This window comes from Pleurodeles waltl, chromosome 3_1 (assembly GCF_031143425.1).
Source record: "Pleurodeles waltl isolate 20211129_DDA chromosome 3_1, aPleWal1.hap1.20221129, whole genome shotgun sequence".
In the NCBI taxonomy this organism is placed as follows: domain Eukaryota; kingdom Metazoa; phylum Chordata; class Amphibia; order Caudata; family Salamandridae; genus Pleurodeles; species Pleurodeles waltl.
The window spans coordinates 770,565,801-770,586,627 of record NC_090440.1 but is presented as its reverse complement, the minus strand read 5'-3'; the positions used below and the strand labels follow the sequence as shown (position 1 = coordinate 770,586,627).

The following is a 20,827-nucleotide window of genomic DNA, read 5'->3' as shown; positions in this document are numbered from 1 at the left end:
CCATGTTGCATTCACGCATGAGCTTCTCCCTCACTCACCCTTGTGTTGTGCTTGTTCTTGTGCTTCTCCCCCACTTGGATGTCACACTGGTGTGGTTCTCCTCCGTTCCATGCTGCACTCTCTGTCACCAGTGGGTTTTTTTCACCTAAGCTCCACATTGCTCTCTTTTGATCATGCTGGATACTTCTTTTGTCACCCTCCAAATTGTTTTGGAAGGTGACACCCGCAACCTCAGTGTTGCTTCCACCACACCTCTCCCTGTCCACCTCCCCCCCCAAACTATTTGTTTTTAAGAAGCTTTGGGGAATAACTTTTTTATTTAACATTCCAACTTGAATCAGTATATAAAAAGAAAGAAAAGCCCCCACATATTTGCACTTGCTGCATGGTGTGCATGCAGACAAAATGATACAGACACTGCAGCTGCATCATAGCACCTTTTTTTTGCTTTCTTCTTTAGCAATTGGGTAACAAAGGGCCACAGCCCCCGTGGGCTGGGGGCGAAGTCCCAGCACATTACCCTGGTCTGAGAGCTCCTGAGAGAGTTCGAAGCGGGGGGGGGTCCGTGTACTCTGCAGGGGAGACCCATCAAGTTTCGTTACGCCACTGCTCTTTAGCTGCAAAGCACAGCTAAAAAACATTTGCAAAGCTAATAGTTTCTAAAGGTCAGACCTTTTGGCCTTGCCAATGCTTGTTTTTCATGTATACCGCGAAGTCTTCACCAGTTCTCACTCTTTCACCAATACCTGTGGTCAGTTGATCGTATCATGTTTTCTAAAAGCAATTGCGCGTTTGGTTCCAAGATCCTCTGTTGTAGTAATTAGTAGTTGTGAGCAGTGAGTTTGATCTGAGCTGTCATCGGACTGGCAGCTTGCCCGTACTTGGACATATTTTCTACTCTATTCTCCGCCACCACAACATTCAATAGCCTGAGCCTCCAGGTGATAAAGCAGCCTGTCTATTTGCACAGGAACAGCAAAGGCCCAGTGGAAGCAGACAGTGTACACACACTTTGACAGTCAGGCAAACATACACTAAGGCAGAGGCACATGCTCACGACAAACGCACAGTGATAAACTTAGCCTGCCCCCACAGTATCTGCCTTTGTGAATGTTTTCTGAACTGCGCAGGGCCACGGATGCAAGCCTGAGAGGCCAACGCTTAATTTGAAGCAAGGCTGACACTATCAAGAGTGGCCAAACACACCACCAGAGAGTAGACAGGCTGATACAATACCAGGGTGGAGTGGCAGGCTGGCAAACCAGACAGCTGAAAATGAGTCAGGGTGATAAACTGTCAGAAGCATGTGGATAGCCAACGGAGGGGAATGTGCAGGTCGGCAGCACCCATCAGAGAGGAGGGAGGCTGGCACACCGTCGGAGGATGAAAACAATGCTGCCACTCCACCTGAGGAGCGATTGAGGGGACAAGCCGTCGCACTTTCACCGCGTGGACAGGCTGGTACGTCATTAAAGGGGCGAAGACAATTAACATACCCCGAAAGCAGGCAGGCCGATGATTCTCAGACAGTGGACAGGCTGGCGCGTAGTACAGCACAAAGGCTGGCAGACACACCGTTGATAAGGTGACGGGTTGACACCACGTGCGGATAGTGGAGAGAATGACACATGAGAACGTAAGCTGGAACAACATAAAAAAAAGGCCGACGCACTATCAAGGAGGGTTCACAGGGTAGACTGACAGTATCAGAAAGCACACAGGCTAGCAGGGTATCAACGAGGGGGCAAAGCGACTCTCCGAAGAAAGTGGACAGGCCGACATACTGTTAATGAGAGAGACATGCAGGTACTCCATCGGGAGAGTAGTCAGGCACGTAGACATAAGTTCCGGCAGTGGACAAACTTGTCCCACTGCGAGAGAGTAGACAGAAAGACTGATACACTATCAAAGAGCAAACTACCTTTCACACCATCAGCGAGTCGAGATGGGCACGATCTCGGGTGAGAATGGAAAAGCTGACACTATTAGTACGTTGACCTATTAAGAACAGGCAAATGCTCGGTTAGACATCAAATTAATACGGGCAATCATTCCCCTGGCAGTCTACTGTAAAAAGGACAGACGGACACTCCTCCACAGAACCGACCCACTAACATAACATCAGCAACATGAGAGGACAAACCAGCAGAAAACTGTTTGCAGAAAGCTGATTTGCTAGAACACCTGAAACGAGACTGCCTGACACTGTCGGAGAGCTGACACTGCCAATCCACCCGAGACCCAATGGCTGGTATGAGGACACTCCGTGAGGGAGCAGACAGACCACGATCGGACATTGCCAGAGAGGACTGTCTCAGCTCTCAGCCTGACTCTCAGAGAGACCAGGCTCTCTGCCGTTGATTGTACGAGCTGAGTGACTGACACCAGGCGGCTGACAGCCAGGCAGAGAGGTATCAGTAGGCACGGCGTGGGGCGGGCCCTGGGGAGTGTCGACCACGCCCGACTCTTGATTGGCCCCGCCCCACACTGCACGCCTGGGCTCGGCGGAGAGTGGAGTTTGGACGGCCCGGGACAGAGTGCAATGTGCGCTGAGCCTCCAGCCCCGGGGTCCAGGAGAGAGCGCGGGACAGGGGAACAGAAAGAAGTGACAGCTCCCCCCGGGGGCAGGACATGCCTGGGAACCCCATGCCGAACCCCCCTGATGCCACAGGTGTGTGTGTGTAGACTGGTAAGAAAGCGCGTGTACCGGGTGTTAGCTATCGCTGCTGTCAGCCTGTGAGCAGGAAGTGCTTCCCGTACCCTGCCTGCTGTGTGCTCCGTACAGCCGGGTGTGACCCGCGCCCCCTGCGGCCCGGTGTCCCGAGAGCAGCGGCGGGACGGGGTTCACTGAGCATCTGTTCCACCGTTGAGGGGGGCAGCCCACGCCCACCTGTGGAGCCGTGCATTTGGAGCTACGACTGCTAATTGCTGGTGACTGTTTAGACAGCTGACGCTGCGTGTGATCTTTGGTGGTTTGGGTTAGAGCCTTTGCTATCGCAAGTGTGTGCGCCATATAAAGTAATTCATTCAGTTGAGGGTACGTCTGTGTTTATGAGGTGCATTACGCTGTCTATTGCATTGTTTACTATACCTTGTTTTTTGTTATTCGTATGTATATATAATGTTTTCTCCTGGAGTGTTTCTTATCGTTAGTTGCACCTCCTAGCCTCCCTGCCCCGCACAGTAGTTCTCAACGTGTTCCGTATGAATGAGCTTTAAGTATTCTCCTTGTTCTCTGTGTCAGGTGTCTTCCCGGTGCATTGGCTGCAGGAGTACTGTTTTCTATATGTGCGGGACCTTCTTCAATAATCCAATGTTATTTTTTTCTTATGTATATTACATATAGATTGATACTGAGCGCGTTATATGTCATGGTTTCTCCCGAATTGCCTTTAGATGGTTGTTTTCTATATTTAGTATTTTATTTAATTGTTGGTAATAGTTCCCTGTTTTCTATATTCTCTGTGTGAGACATGTGAACTGCCTCTTTGTGATTCCTTAAACTCAGGGTGACCTTTTGGTTTGGGTGTATGGCATTTTCAGCTTCTTCTCCAACTGGCAGGTGTTACTTTCTTTCCTGAAGCCTCAATATGTTACTTATTGCAAGACCTGCCCTTTTCTACTTTGGAAAATCAGTGGCTACCGAACAGAGGGCCAGATGTACCAAAGGATTTGACCCATTCTGTGTCTATGGAAAAAAGCTTTCGTACATATGGCCCAGAATCCGTTGTGGGTTCTGTCATTTAACATTGTATCCCAAAGCCACGGATATTGAGACACATCTGGGTAACCAGTTTACTCTTTTTAGGTACTGGGTCCTCCAGGACTTTAGACAGTCAAAGATTACACTATGATCTTGAAACAAACATGACAAACGAAAAGCACCCTAACTAAATATCCCGTCAGAGTTTTTGCTTTCAAGAAGAATAGTTTTATTAATTTACAAGTAAATCAAATAACAATATTGGAAAAATAGAAAAAAAATGCAAACCGCAATAGCGCCTGCTGCGGCTAAGATACACGCCTGCTCAATTTGCAGCTTTTACGCACTAGGCACCATATTTATACAACATGTGCGCTTTGGTCAATTTTAATCCATGAAGCTAGAGGTTTGGGTGCTACTGGCAGCTTTTAAGGAACTTAATTACTCTCATTTATGTATATCCAGCAGTCAATTTATTTTTATTTCTTTATTTATTGAGCACACCTCTACCTTCAGGATTCCTAGCTCTAAACCGAAAAAAACTAAAAAGACCAACAGAAGAAAGCAAACCAAAAGCCATAGCTAGGCTTGACATAAAACAACCACCCTGCACGTGGTACTTGCTGATAAAAAGATGTAATTTAGCCCCCATGAAAGGGTAGCTAGATTTCCCGTGCTCTCAAATCGAGTGGAATTGAGTTCCAGAAGCTGGGAACTGGAAAGTGGATGGTGAAACCGCCTATGTGTGCACTCTTGATGCTGCAGGCAGCAGCCAGGCACGTTTTCTGGCTAGGTTATAAGTATTTAGCATTTTGGAGATATTTTATTTCTCACGATACAGGTGCCAGACAGAGAAATGCAATGTGCACACATTTTGTGCTAATTGTTGGTGCAGAGCGGGACAGTTCAGTGCCCTCTTGTATGAATGTCTGAGTTTCCTGCAAAAGTCCAAAAAATAGCAAAAGCCCAAGAGCCACGACCCAAACAGGTACTGGGAATCTTCCAAATACCAAAGAGTTAAGTTTGGGTGCTACAGGCGAGTTCACATAGTAGTTGTGGCTAGTTAAAAGGGCTGCTGGATATCCGCTAGATGAGGGGGAAGCTGTTGTGCTGCTGTTTAGGGTGGAGGCCAGTTAAGCTCCTAAGTAGTTTCACTTTCACAAAGGGGGAGTTCTGCAGGAATGAATTTAGAAACATAGAGGTGTCCCCCCTGAGGCATCTCTGTTTCAGGGACCCGTATTATGGTGATGGTAGCTGTGGTAAAAAAATCTTCTGCATGACCCTGGCCCTCTAAAATCAGGCAACAGTACCTCCAAAGTTGTGGTGGTATCGCAACATTTGAAGACAGTGTAGACTCACAGTTTCTGCAGTTCTTGAAAGGATCCTCCAGCTCTATGACCCTCAGGTTTAGTTTCAGGATTGTGGTCTGTTCTGCTCACCTGGGTAGAAACATCAATATTGGTGCTTTGGCTCATCCAATACGTTCTCCATGGGCCTTCAGTCAGATGGGCCTAGCAGTGATCCTCGTGGCTGAGTAGCAGCTTATCTCCGCAGGCATGGCAGATGACGTCCAGCTCCCTCTTCACTTGGGCCACAGAAGCAGGCTTTATCCCGTTCCTGAAGTTTGTTTAGAACAACAGCAGAAGTTCATCGTACATCGTAAACGTAACTAGGGTCTGGTATGCGTAATCTCCACAAAACCAGAATATGAATAATTTGCTTGCAGAGGCCAGAATTAATCCTACTCTGGGCACACTGGCAGAAAGCCTATGCCAACTAAAGTGCAAATCATGTTCAAAGTGTGAAGACTCCCTTCAAATAGAAGGAAGTACCTATTCTTGCTTAGCCACGGTATTCTTCAATTTTCCATATGCAGTAACGTACAGGCATTGTTTTCATTAATTTCTAAATTGTGGAATTAAAAGAAAGAGAGACATAAAGTAAAGGGAGTATTTTTTAGGGGTGGGCGAAGAATTCTGCTCCATTCGCGAAGTAATGCGGAGCAGAGTTTTTTTCTCTTGTGCGGCTCACCATTGTTAAGTTGGCGAGTGCGAGAAATTGCTATGTTGGCAAGCGTGAGTGAGAATTCTGAATGCATGTGGTCATGGCAGGTCACACACACCCGAGAAAGCTGCTGCTCTTGTTGAGGAAGCTGACGCTCGGCTAGAGAATCTACTTGAGCTGCAGAAAGAAGTTAGCGCCCCCTGGTGCTCCGTGTGATGCCATTCGCTTTGATTTACCGCATGGGACAAACCCCTGGAGCTGAAGATCAGTGCAAACAGGGCAACTTACCCAAACTCCACAGCTCGTGGAACTCTGCGTAGCACAGCAGAGTTTTTTGGCACGTTGCGGAGTTCCACATAGCAGAACTCCACAAACTCCACCCAGGCCTAGTATTCATTCCTCTTCAATCCACCTGACACCTTTATTTTCTGTCCAGTAAGATGAGGAACAAAGGACATGCAGGTTGTCACATCCCAAGAGGATGGGATCACTCTCTTGGAAGCTACCACCTACTGTAGACCCTTACATTGTCCTCTCTATATGCTAGCCACCTTGGTGCTACTTTGAACACCACCTCATGGTACCACACAATAGCATGTACCACAACACTCTGCGTGTTTGCTAAGGATGGCAAGCGTCCTGATTTTGAGGGTGCTGTTGATATTTTACATAGGGAGAGCTTGCATGGAGCTCCCTCACCAAAAGTGCTTGTGAAATGGCCTGTGCTCTTAATTGGCTGCACCAAGTGCCAATCACTTCACAAGCTGGAGTTAAATGATGTATCCACCCTTACCATTGGGCAATGGTACAGTTTGGGCGCACTATCTGACCAGTAGAGTCTGGGCTCTTCTGTTGACTTTCAAGGGAATCAGGACAGATCTCCAATTAATATGAAGGTTATCGAGTCCAGTGGAGAGGGGTCATTAAGCAGGCCCGAAAAAGACACAGTGCATAGCTGCTATTAATTATAGGTCATGCTAGGACTTCACTTCTTACACGTGTCGATTGGCTGTTAGTTAGTTTTTTCTTGTATTTACTTGTTGCATTGCACTAAATATTTTTTGTTTGTTAATGGCCCTCTTAAAACTGCGGTTATATTTTTTGCGAGTTTTGTATATGTTCTATATGTGATGTATAGACGAGTGTTATGTGTGGTTGTATATGCATTCACTGTTTCTGTTTCATTGAACCTGCTGTGTTATTTTCCAAGTTTTCTGTGCACACAGCCAGGACTGTCTTTTGATGTCTCTCTGTATATAAGCTGTCTTCTTGAGACGCCTCTTGCCATTTTTTATGTATTGTGTGTGCACACTGTGTTGCATTGTTTTGGTTGGTCCTTTGTGTGTTTTTATATATTCACAGGCTTTTTGAACTCGTGTGAATTCTTTTCTAGGTATTTTGTGTGTACAGTGCATTACATATTAACTTTCCCTTGGTATCTTATTTGTATTTGTATTGTCCAATTGAAACTGCTGTTTTTTATTTCTAAAATGTGTGTTACATATGGGCTGGCCCTTGGTGTGCATTATTCACCGTCGCTTTAAACTGGCTTCTGTTACTTTCTATGTAGGCTGAGTGCAAGCGTGTTACATAGTTACTGGTATTTGGTGCGTTCTTGTATATTCACTGTCTACTTGAATTGGCCGGCTTTTGTTTACTGAGTATTCCGTGAGTGTTGCATGTGGACCTGCCACTGTTGCGTTTTTGTATATCCAGTGACATATGTTATCATTTTCTTTATATTTTGTGCGCACACTCTGTTGCATGTGGAATTCAAGCTCCTCGTGTGTTTCTGCATAGTCAGCTTCCTCTTGCACGGTGTCTTGGTATTTTTAGTTAGTTTCTCCGGTTCCCTCCCTGGGGTTGGGTTTCACAGATGCCGCTGGAGAACTAACACCAGACAAATCACTAAATAATGTAGCCAGGAGTCGGTAGGGCCTGCAACTGCTCGCTGGCGGGAGCTCGCACTTCATGACGCTCTCAGCAGGGCTGGTGCATATGCGCCCCACTATCAGCACTGTTTAACGCAGCGCTGTATCTCCGCTGTCAAAGGCCACGTTGTGGTGCAGTGGGTGTTTTACTGTACAGACCGGGCGTGTGTGTTTATCTGCAGAGCTGCCTGCTGGCCTGAGGGCCACTGGCCGACGGAGTATACAGAAAACTACGTTTTTATCCTAACCTTGGGACGGGCACTTGGTGGACCCTCTCAGATACAAACATTTACGCTGGAGCCTCTTGCTGCCTCGTGTGGTAAAGCGCCGCCGAGAATGTTCAAGCAGATCCCTGTTGCGTCTTGAAACGGCTGTCACATTGAAATGTATGTAGCGCTTCATACCCGAAGCTCTTAAACCGATGGGGTGCGTGGATACCCCCCTCCCTCCCTAGGGGAGAGCGTGTTTGGCGGAGTCTTGTATTTCGTTTGATCCTATGTGGGAGGCTTTTTGTACTTGAGGTGACATGTGAGTTACTAAAGAGCGGCTCTTACCTTGTCTTGGGGCGCAGCGCCTAACAGCGTGTTGGAGGACGAGGCGTGACAGGTGGGCAAAATGTAGTTCTAATTAGCAGATGGTTACAGTTTACTCTAGGCAGCTACACGGCCTAGCCAGAGGGTAACGGGGTGCAGTGTGCATGCACTGAAAATGAGGGGTAAACTGAAAAGACCCAATAGTCCATATGACAACATGAACAAAGCAGGGATACAGTCGAATGAGTAAAATGATGCCAACAGGGTAAGAGTGGAAGATGTTGAGATGAGCGGTAGCCAGGCACCTTTTTAAAGGCCTGGATACTGCCTACAGCTTCACAAATACCCTTCGTGAGCAAGGTTGGAAGTAGAAGAGGAATCAAAGTTTCCAACTTGAGCAGAAACTAACTCGTCTTTAAAACCCCTGGATTTCACCTACTCCTGCGAGCTTGAGGGAAGCTAAAATGCTGATTCATGGTGTGCGGCCAAAGTCCCTCTTATGCCCCTGAAGGCTCCCAAAGGCTCATAGGCACCAGTCAAGCTCTAATCAGGTTGTGGCATAAACTCTAACTTCACTGGCGCACTGCGGGTTCAAAGTTATCCCAAAAAGTGGTTGCTGCCCTGACAGAAGAGGAGCCAGTCAGCTCATCCTGTGCTATCCTTCTGACCTTAAGCATTCTGTGCTAGCCCAATCCATGTTCTTAGATCCTGAACGGCCTTGCTCATACTAGTTTTCACAAGGAGGCATTCTCCTGCCCTCCTAGAATTTCCTTCCAGACAACTTACTTTTTTATTATCAATAGGGAATTGTATTTCCGGCTAAAAGGGAGTATGCATTTGGTATTACTATAGTGGAATCGTCGACTGGAATCAGCAAAATGTTGCTCATGATTAGAAGTAAGCATTAAGTCAACTAGAGGAGGAAGCTGTAGCTGGTTTGTAGACTGTTGATGTATTGTAATGTGGTGTTATTTAAAGTGGATGTCATTCCAGATCCAGTGTGTGTTGATGGAAAAGGCATACAGCCTTGATTTCTGCTTTGAACACTTCTTGTTCTGCAGTCGGATTGTGTCCTGGCTGTGACAAGATGGTGAATTTGTCTGCAAGATAAACAGGGGTGGTGGCCATGATGGATTTGTAAACAATTCAGCTGGTTTTGAAGATGGTGTGGACCGGCAAGGGAGTCAATGGAGTTCCATCAGGATAGGGGTGATGTGAACATATTTCATCCAACCCTGGCTTACTGTGGTGTGTAGGATGCCCTTAATCTATCACACGGTCTATGAGAGGTCAGTGAGGAGGGCGTTAACACCATCCAAATGTGAAAGTAGAGGGCTTTGATTAGCAGTTCTGAAGAAGTGGTTTCACCTTGTTTAGAACAGAGATGACTATGTTTATCTTGATGGTGAAATTAGTGTCCAGGGAGAATGCAAGTGATTTGGCAATCAGCAAAAGTTGGAGTTTCAAGGTTTATGGTGTTGAGGGTGGCTTGTATTATTTCTTCTTTGTTGTTCTTGGCAGATAACTAATTCTGTGTTGGCTGGGTTGAGCTTCACGAAGGCACTGGACATCCTGGTATTCATGATGAACAGGCAGTGTCTATGTGACTGGATGTCTGAAACAGAGGAGACTTTCATGAAGAGTTGTGTATCATTGGCATATTGGTCAATGTTGATATTTTTATCAGCGAGTAGACCACCAAGTGGCTTTATGTAGAGACTGAAGATGACAGGGGACAGTATGGAGCCCTTGGGGATTCTACATGCACTGGGTGCCCATGTGTGTCCAACTGGTGTTAGTTGGTAAGGAAGGAGGAGAATGAGTGAAGGATATTGGAGGTGAATCTCATTCAGGACTCCAGGGAGAGTATGAGGATGGGATTGCTGACAATGTAGAGGGCAGCAGAGAGGTACAGCAACATCATGTGACAGAGTCCGTCTTTCCATGCATTAAGTATGAAGAAAAGAGACTTAACCTGCTTCCATTTTTTTGGGTAGGACCTCACTGTGGTATGGCTGTGGTGAGCCTAATTTTTTCCAATCTTAACATACCTTTCTTTGGTCTGTAACTCTTGTAAATAGCAGCTTTTACATGTCTCCACGATATCTTTCATTCTGAACTACTTTGCCTGGTCCCTTCCCACTCACATGAGCGCTGCTCTCACTTCTTCCCAGAAACCTCTGTTTGGTGTCTCATGTTTCCATTGGAATATTAATTTAAGCAGCAATTTGATTTTTGCAACGTGACAAATATAGTTAACTGTCCAAAAACCTCTGATTCAAACAGGGACTGTTTGTAGCTGGTATAGTGGACTTTCTAGTAGGGTATAACTCCACTTTGCTGGGCCTGGTGAAGGATCAGTTATGTGCTCCATATGACTTCCGCAGTTTCAGAATCACTAAAAGTGCTGGAGCTACGCAGTTCCATCTAACTGTGAAATACAACATATGTTTATTTCCACCCAAGTACGATTGTCCTCTCTAACATAGATTTTTTTGTGAGTTAGTGGGACAGCTCTGGGTTGAGACATAGGCAGCCTTTTCTGCACAAAAGTTACATTGTTAGTAAATAAAGCCAATGCATGGCTTTGAGTTGTATTTGTGTTGAGTGTTGTGCTCTTGTTTCCCATGCACCTCTCTGGTGTAGCAGCAGTTCTACCATAGGATATGCCGCCCACCCAAACCTCCCCTCCCCTGCTTGTATGGCATATACCCAGGTGATAGTGACAACATTTAAAGAGCTTCTTGAAAGATAGGCTGTGTTGTCTGCCAGGCCTACTAGAAAAGTAAGTTATTCATTTCATTGGGTCTGACTATCGTAGTTGCCAACAGGCCCCCTATCATGAAGGTGCCCTTCAGCCACTCTGATAGCTGCAGCACGATGAACACTGTGGACCTGTCCTCCTTCCATGACAAGTGCAACTACAAGTCATAGAATTCAAATCCCTGTTAGATATAAAGCCAGGACTGACTGAAGGCTATTTCCTCCCTCCCAGACATTCCCACAGACCCCCATGGAACATGTCACTATTTTTAAATGTCTCCATCCTTTTCACATCTGACTTTCTCCCTCTTAATTGTTAGTATGCTGTTTGAGAGGAATGTCGAGTGCGGCCCATGCCTTAAAGTCGATTGGTCTCCAACTAACAAATACATCTGCACACTTATTCCAGCGCTCTGAAGTTACCGTGAGGTGACATATAGAGGTATATGAAATCCCGAGGTTAGGTGCTATTCTCTGAATAACGTCTGGAGAAGCAAGAATAGATTTTTTCCACCTGTAATTACCCAATTTAACCCTTTTCCGTTGGCCGTATCAAGTCGCAAGCACTCGTATGCCAGCAGCAGTGGTTTTATTGTCAGGATCAGAAAGGGCAGGCAGTAGCTGTATTATCTGTAGTTCTTAGTTTTCTTGCCAGTTATGTTAATGCCACAGTAGCTATTTCTGCTGAATTCATCGATAATAACTTGATATTGCTTAAAGGTCGCCCAGGTTGGTATGTTGCTTTAAGCCACCTGCATGGCTGGTAGATGGATTTCATAACCACACAGCCGCTGACATGTTGAAAACCGAGTGACTCACTTCCGCTTTCACGGCACAGCTCTGCTCTTGTGTGCCAAGCGCCAGGTTCAGCAGCCAGACGAGGAACGGCAGAGGAGTGGCGATGAACAGCAGAAGTTGTGGCCACCTGGGCATATGATGTCCCGGGCACAACGAACTTACATTTTTAGCACGTGGCATAATGAAAATATGTGCTGGGGCAAGCTGGAAAGAAATAATCACTTGAATGTTAGCTATGAGGAACATTTCTTTATTTTTATGTAAAGCGCCACACTACGCTTATATTTTCTTTACTTTTTTTCTCAGTTTTTTTTCCATATTAGAATTTTGCTTGGTTTTTTTGAAACACGTTTACAGCTTACCTTTGTTTAACAGGAAGCACTATTTTGCCCCCTAAAACTGTTGCTGATAGTCGATAAAGCGGTGACTAGGTGAGTCTTACAGGGCCACCAATAAGCATCTCTTTGTGTTACTATGAAATCTAATGAGATGCCTTTTCCAGTGTGGGTTTAAAATAAAGGCATTGTGGCTCCTCGGCATAGTGATGTAAAGAACCTTTATTCTGGGGGGGGTGGGGGTGGGGAGGGGGTTCTGTATATCTTGGATGCAACGGGAGGAGTTTGTGAAAGGACTGTATGACAATATCATTTGTCATACAGGTGTGTAATGTGTGCAGTCCAGATCAGTGCAGTTTCCACAGAATGCCCATTTCCCCCTATAATACAACCCCTCCACATTAGACAAGGGCATCTGCTTAGTAGTGTCACACAATGGACACTCATGCACATACATAGGCTAAGCATGTATCCTGATTTGACGTTAGTGCTAGTGGCCGCTTGGAGGAAGGCCTGTAAAGAATAGCTGACCTCTTTTCCAGAATACATTGAGATGCTTACAAAATCACAGGCCTTAGAGGTTCTATTTTTACCACCCAATCTAACAAGGTTTTACCATTCTTATTAATGCCATGATATAATTTGGCGGTCCCATGAGAAGATGGTGTTCAGAGGCACTGCCATATCGCCTCCGCATGTCTTTTCTTTACAAATATACAGACTCCATGAAACTGTGGCATGTAAGGAAACCCTAGTTCGCCTTTGACCTCCCAGTGGGCAGGGATAGGAGGCGACATATATACATAATCTTCTGGTTTATAGACCCGCATGTGATTTGGAGAGATGAGTGTTTTATTTCTATTGCATTCCTTTGTGTTGTGAAGAGCCAGGAGATCGGCATATTGTGCCTGAACACCCATAAGCGATATGAGAGAGTTGTGTTGTACCAAATCCCAATAGATGATGCAAAGTGTTGTGTCCCTGACCATGTAGATGGCTGGCGGTCTGATTCTGAACAGTGCTGACACACAGAAGTCCTTCATACCTAACTTCCTGTGCCTGACCTCTGCTAATCGGCCCTGAGGATTTCTACTTTGCCTGTTTGTGCTGCATGCACTAGCCTCCCTGGGTGTGTACTCGTGAACTCCACAGCGTCTGTCTTCTCCTGAGGTGTGAGATAGAAGCTGTCAGTACCCACACATGCACGGATAGGCAAAATGTTAATTGCTCCTCAACCTGAAAAAAGCAATGAGTGTGAAGACACAAAAATTTAGAAGTTCCCTCTCCCCAACCTTGTTACATTGGAGCGCAGTAATGCAACTGCACTCTGTGCTTGAATCCTGCTTTGCACTTGTGTGCTTACATTAATTCACATTATGCAGTGTCTAGACATTGTAGGAGGAGTTATAGCAGATCTAAAACAATGGGTGGTGTTTGAACAAGGATCTCTAAATATTGTTGTTTCTGTCCACTTCTTCCACTCGCACAAGACACACCAGACTCCCTCTTCAGAACTCTGCATTGTTAAATGTACACAACTGCCACTGACGCTGACATCCACCCTACTTAATTAAGCCTGTCTCCATGCTCAGTTGTGATGGTTGCTTGATTTTTTTTTTTTCTTTTTTTTGTACTTCGGTTGTAGATAGGCAGATTTTTTTCTGTTTCCCTCTTTGCCACCATGTCACTGTACACTGAAGCATTTTTTTACTCTAAAGATTGACAACTATGTGAATACCAACCCGACATAGTGGAGTCTGTGACTCTGCCTCCTTCTCGCACTCTCACAGCCTAAAAAAGCATCCACTCTAAGCTACCCACGGAGATGGCCATACATGACATCTACATATCTAGGGAAGTCTTCCTATATGAATGTCTCAGGTGCTTCGCATAGTTCAGAGTGTGGCACCTGCTTACTGTGAAATGTATTATTTTCCAGAAACTCAGACCTTCACCATCTGCTTTGGTTTGGAGATGTTTCCACGCATAGATTTATTTGACCACGGTAGCCTATCTATATATCTCTACAGGGAATTAACCTTTGTCCTGAGGACCTGGTTGATTCGCAGTATTATTGGAAGACTTTGTACCCAGGTTGCCGGAGAAGCAGTACTCGCCATAATGAAGGATCTCCTTACCACCGATGGTGGATAGGCCTCAGCTAGTGTACCGTCCTTGGAGAAGGCTTGCCACCTAGCAGAGACCCACGGCTCCTGGATTATCCACCTGACCAGGGCTCTCCATAAGTGTCTCTTTTTGTCTGATTCGAATATTCCTGACTTCATGGTTGGTAATACTGGTCACTCCTCTGTGATGTAAAAATGCCATGGACACAGGGCAGCTCTACTTGACTAGAACAATCAGCTGAGCTTTTTTTTTCCTTACATGTTCGGTAATATATCGATGACGCTTTGTAGTGCCGTAGGCTTCACTAGGGTTCTCCTCACTCAGATAAGAGCCAATGGCATTTTTTCCACTGATTGAGGCGACTGCAGCTTCTGGGAGTTTATGTTTTTATAGCCAAACCCCACGCTTTCATTGGCTTCAGATAACACGACTGTAAAACAGGATCTCTGTCGGGGATTGCCCTTTATTGTTCTAATCAAAGGTGGAATGGAATTTGTATGTCCCACAATAAGCGAGCTTACTTTCATGCGACACAATCATAATAGACACCGAGCACACAGAGTATACTGTCATGTAAAACATGGTGATTTATTAACACAATTTTAAAGCGGCTCGAAAACCCGGGAACAGCGCGGGTGTACAGTTGGCACACTGACTCGTGGCACTTGGTTTGCGTGACTTTGCTCGCCGAGTGCTACATATTCTGCAGTCAATACCGCGAGCCAGATCGGAAATGACATAATTTGCTTCTTGTCTTTCAAGTTCGCTCGAGTCTTTGGAGGCCAGCAGTGTGAAAAGGATGTGGTGTGTGGTCACGGAGCAGCTTTGATGTTGATGCACTGTTGAAACGTGGAGAACGCAGTCTTAAAACCTGCTTTTGTATTTAAACAGACGAGAGCATCTGTTGGAACGAGAGACAGTGTTTTTAAGGACAGGTGCTGAGTACCTGCCTCACTTATTTAGTCAAAAGGGAGAGTACCTGCACTTCACAGGAGGTGTGCAGTGCTTTGTGAAATACCGGCCCGCAACTTTTCTGTATCATACGTACTCTGTGACAGAACCTTCCTTCTATTCTGTACTTCCATTCCAAGCACCGATGACAGGGCAACTTTAAATAATGCAAATCAGGTTTTGCTACAAAGGTCAGAGGGTAGCGTCAGCCTCCAGAAGGCGCCACGGTCTCCACCCCGAGTCTCCTCAAGTCTTAGTTTTCTGGAGTACTAGTTCATTTGAACTAAATCTAGATAGACTGAAAGTCCCAGAATGCACTAGAGTGACAATGAAAGCCTAGGACTGGAAAGTTGATGATCTCATGACATTAGGGCCCCGTGGAGAGCAGGACACAGTCCAGTCTCTCCACAGGACCTTTCGGGCGGATGTAGATGGCCGAGTTAGGGATAGGCTGGGGAGGGTCTAAGGGGAGGTTTATATGGGGGGCTGGTTTAGGGATTGGCCTCTTCTGCGCCAGCTCGTCGCGCTGCGCTGAGGTTGCCCGCCCGCCCTACATGGAGGGAAAGGAAGAAGCGCTGGTTTAGGAGAGAGTGTGTCTAAGTTTTTTTATCAGGGGGTGGGGATTTCGTGGCCAGTTTTAGGGCAGGTTGCTAGGTGCGGGCAGGAGACGAGGGAGGGCAGAGAGTCAGATGTGGGCCTGTCCACCCTTCGGGGGGAAAAAGAAGCAGGTGAAGGATGACAGACTGGGCGAGGACCGTGTCAGACAGAGGATAAAAGGAAAAGGGGGATGTGTGGGAGAATGGAAGTGGAGGCTGGGTGAGCAAAGAATAAGTGGGGGATTGAAGTGAGAATGGAAGACGGAAGTTCCAAGGTTAAAAATGAAAAGCTGTTAATTTAAAGTTCCAGTTATGTTAATGTAGTATCAGGATAAGCAAGCCTGTCCTAATAATTGGCCGCCTACACTAGTCAAAGGGTTTCGGAGTCTATGTCCTGATAAACCATTAGGCAGCCTTAGCAGAGGAGAAATGGGTTTACAGCAATCCCATCAGTTTCGCTTTCGGTTAGGATTTTGAAACATGTTGCTGTGTAGAAGTCGACATTAGATGGTCCAAGTTTTGGACATGCGTATGAAATGCATAACGGTGGAAAGATAGCTGTGGTTCGCAATGTATTATTTTTTCTTTGATGTTTAAAATGTTAACATTGTGGACAACTCAAGATGTTCTGGAGCCGAGCGACAGGAGGGGGCAATGTCCAGCTTGTGAAATCTCACATAAAAACCCTAAAACGTTCAGGTTTTGAGGCAACACGCCAGAGATACCATTTGCACGATGAGTGATAATGGTCTGTTGGAAAGCGAGGTCCAAAGTCTCCACGAGGTTGGGGTTACGCCGAGGACATCATTAATTGCACAAGTTGTGTGTACTTGTGCCCCTGTCACTGATTGACTGGCTGTCCAGGACTGCATCGCAAACATTCTTTGCCCTTCTCAGAGTACAAATGGTTTGAGCTCAACTATGAACATCTGGGATGCAACATCCACGTGGTTTCTGGGCAGTTCATTTCTTTGAAACTACCTCAACACAGTTTTTAGCTTTGTGGAATTTTCCCTCCTGCTCAAGGGCCCACTCGTCCCCACTGCAGGGTGTATAGCTTCCTCTTCTCACAGGAGAAACACTTCTTCCAGAGTCCTACAATTGGTCCTGCCTAAAAGGAAACAGCAAAATGAGGAGGCCTATTCCTGTAAAACGTTCCTCTTGCTGGTGTTAAAGAGCCTCTCCTTGAGTCCAATTGCAATACAGCCGAATGGCACAAGCAGGATAGTATTGATTCTCATCTGGGGCACTGGTGCTAAAGTGTACCATATGTGAGCTTTATTTAATATTGGACTTTATCCCCTATCCTGGAAAAGTCGATCTCTGCAGCTTTCATCCCAGGCATCTGTAAAGAGGGAAGGAGGCAGTTACCATTTGGTTAGGAGGTGTGGTTTTCAGCAGTGGCCTCTTCAGGCCAGGTCTTTCCTTTGCTAGTGATAGTTAGCACCATATTTATAGAAGGGTCAATTGGGCCAGTTGCTGGTCTTGCGATTGGTAGTATAGTGATATTTCTGACACACCCCACTCAAACTTCTGCAGGGGCTCTGAAGAGGTGGCCCCAGTAACAGCAGGGTGTAGGCTGTCACATGTGCAGAGGCCAAAGAGAACCTCCTGGGGAAGCACCAATGGAGTAACTACACTAGAGGAGCCTGAAGAATGTTGACACGTGCACATTGATGAAGCTTTGGCATGCAATAACATTCGTCCCTTCATTTCCTGACCATGGCCTTTTAAAAAAAATGCTTCACATTCGGGCTCATCATCAAACCTAGCATTGCCACTTTAAATTCTACTTGCTGGTTAATTCACTTATAATTCACATTTCCTAATTGTGGTAACCATGCCATGTTTATAGCAAAGACACTTCTGCATTCCAGCACCACTGATCTCAGGTTCTCCATAGTGGGTTTCCCTACTCTGCCACCTCTTTCATCTGCGTACTGGGTTACTTCAGATTCTGGGTACATCTCTGTGGATGGCCAAGTTGATGGCATACACACCCATGAATGAACAACATGACAGGCTATGCAACAGTTCTTGGCTCTTGCTTCAGCATGTTTACCTTTTGCAGAATCACTATGGATAGCAGAGTAAGTCCACAATTGGAATGTATTTCCAATGTGTGGCTTCCATAGGAATTCATTCGGAGATTACCAGATTCAAAATCTGATTTAGATTCTCTGGCACCACAATAGTGAAGATCAAAACTTCTTTTCCACTGTTGTGCTACTTTCAAGGGAAGAGCTCACCTCCCATTGTGTTGCCCGATTCACTTGGACTCCAGACACGTGATCAAAGTGTGAAATGGCAGATGACAGTCTCACCCAGCTTCTACCACCTCACTTTGGCACTGGGGAGAGGAATGCAGCAGGCGCTGCCACCCCACCCACGGTCAAGTGAGGGACACCTCTCCACCGTGCTGATAGGAACTGTTTTCCTTGCTAATTGGCTTCTCTCCCAGAGCCTAGTTTTTGAGAGAATGTAGATCACTTCTGAGCCACTCTATGCCAGATGTGCTGTGGGGACTCTCCTAATGGAAGGTTGGAGATCCGTTTCTAGAGGTGACCTTTCTCTGCAGTGCTGTGCCTGCTGGTTTATGGAGTTATATGGATACTACTGCTCTCAAATCAGTGATGCATATGTTTCTTCAAACAAGATCTCTTTGCAGTGGTTTACGGTTTTAGTGCAGTTGTAGAGGTTTAATCCGTATATTGATGACTTCTTTCAGCGTTGAATGTTGTTTCAGTAAGTATGTTGATAAAACGAAATCCTGTGATGTGTGGGCAAGAGAATTGACCTATTCCAGGGTGGATTCACTAATATAGTAGTGTCGAGACAAAAATGACACACACAGTGAAAATAGGAGAAAAAGCCAATGGCCATGTGAGAACAACAATAAAAAGAACATGGTCAGAAAGAATGGTTGAAAACCCTGTAGCTCCTTTTACCACTACTCATACTCCTCCATGCACTATGAGTCACGGCTGTTCTGTCTCACTTTGGGTCCCACTGTCCTGAAGGAATCTGGTGAATCAAAGAAGCGCTCCCGAGGTTGGGGTGAAGGCGAGGAGACATGGGAAGAGAGTGCTGGTGTATTACAAACCGCTGTGCTATTTCCATGGGAGACTCTTTGATGCCATTGAAGTGACTGATTGTGGTAGCAAATGTGGCGTCTGCAACGGAGTTGTCTGTCTGAGCCCGTTCCACAGAATACCTCAAACCTTTTACAGTAATTGGCTCAATGCTTTTTGTCTGAGATGGAGCAAGGGAGTATTGTTCGTTTCGTTTGCATAGTCTGTATTAAAAATTCAAGTGCACAACTACTTCAGGTTTCTGTTTACCTTACAAACGAGTGTTGGCAATGACAAGTGCGGTGTGCATTTTTCTGAAACGGGCAGATAATCAAAGCACTAAATCTGTAGTAAAACAAAGTTTTAGGTCTTGCTTTTGCACAGATTAAGCTGCGTGTAGTTGAAACCCTATTGTCTCTGTTGCATTAAAATATATACATATTGTGGGCTTTGGTCTTCATTTGATGGCTTTCTTGTCTACAATTTCTTGCTTCTTCTTCATTGGCTTTACTCACTATTCTTTCTTTGTCCTGCCTCTGGTATAATTCTTTTTATATTTGTATTGGATGACTTGTGTTACTCCAATGCTTGCATCCAGGGAACTATATTTTTCTTTTTCTTTGAGCACTTCATGGTAGTTCCTGTGATTTCCTGCTCTCTCCTCCGTGTACTGATTCATCTCAAATCTAACCCCTTTTCTGCATGTTGCTTCCCTGGTCACTATCAGGCTATTCCATTGCTACCATGTGCCTATTTGTTCTGATTTTGTTTAACTCTTAACCACCCCCACACTCCTTTGTTGCTTCTCCTGTCCTGGGTGCTTGTGTCACTCAGCGGTGTGAACTTCCTTTCCTTATCCCTTCTCCATTACTTACATGTCCCTCGCTGTTGCAATGTTTAAAAAAAATGGTTATCTTTATTAAAGAGCCTGGCAGCTTAAATTTGCTACTGGGCAACTCTTTTCTTTTTTCATGCCTTATTACGCATCTTTTTTAAAATATACCTCTCCAAGATTGGCATCCTCCATCACTGAACAATAAATAAAAATAAAAAAAATAGCCACTGCATCTTGACATATGGATGTGTAATTTTACATGCACCTGTCATGTCATCACTGGGAGGCCCATAGCGACATGACATATATGCACATATGTGGTAATGCTCATTGTGCATGTGATCATACACTATTGCGCATATTATGCTCTGTCTTGACAACATAGCTGTTTCCATACAATTATGCGAAAATCACCAGGAAAGAAGCTTTGGCTCCGCCCACCTGTTGGGAGCCAGGAATACATATTTATGGGCATATACTGTGTGCTTCCACAAAAAAGTGCCTGCACTCCACAGAGATGTGATCATTTTATTTATCCAGCTGTTGGAGGGAAACACACATGACATTGTAATGCTATTACAGTGTCTTAGATAACTAGATAATTTCTGGTGTTTTTCTCTGGCAGCACACAGATGGAAGAAAGGCAATCATTAGCCTACATGAAGTTTTAGGTCTGGCTTGATAGTCACATGACCTTTAAACCTACACTAATATTATTCAACAGTTCTTTGCTTCCACACAAATACATATCCATTCTCATGCTATCTACATGCAATACTTCATATTACCACACAGCATTCTTTTATTGCCAGACCTATTGGCATTGAGGAAACACCCTTTATCACGAATGCTAAACAATGTAAGGCCTTTACAACAAAAGGTTTACAATGAAAATGCCTTTTCACGAAAGGCTTTTACAACAAAACTATTTACAACGATTATGCCTTACAGCGGTTGCCTTTTACAACAAAAATTGTGGTTAATGTAGGTATATTGCAGGTAAGTAAAATGCTTTAAAATATATATGTATGTGTGTGTGCATGTGTGTGTGTGTGTGTGTGTGTGTATATATATATATATATATATATATATATAATAGTATTTTTAGGATTTAGGTGGGTTTTTAGGTGGTAAGGGAATGTTTAGGGTGGGTATGTGTTTTTGGGTTGTTAGGGAAATT

General features: G+C 45.1%; 1 protein-coding gene across 11 annotated transcripts in view; it reads left to right on the top strand.

Moving 5' to 3' along the window:
- The first annotated feature begins 2,461 nt into the window (after positions 1 to 2,461).
- The window catches only part of MICAL2 (microtubule associated monooxygenase, calponin and LIM domain containing 2), a 776,672-nt gene continuing 758,306 nt past the window's right edge, over positions 2,462 to 20,827 (top strand). For 9 of the 11 annotated variants that reach the window (XR_011201428.1, XR_011201429.1, XM_069223592.1 and 6 more), the window contains exon 1: positions 2,462 to 2,671. The gene's annotated coding sequence lies outside the window, so the exon portion shown is untranslated. Of the gene's footprint in view, positions 2,690 to 2,821; positions 2,932 to 20,827 lie in introns of those variants that run through there. The other 2 variants (XM_069223587.1, XM_069223589.1) reach the window with 2 other exon arrangements.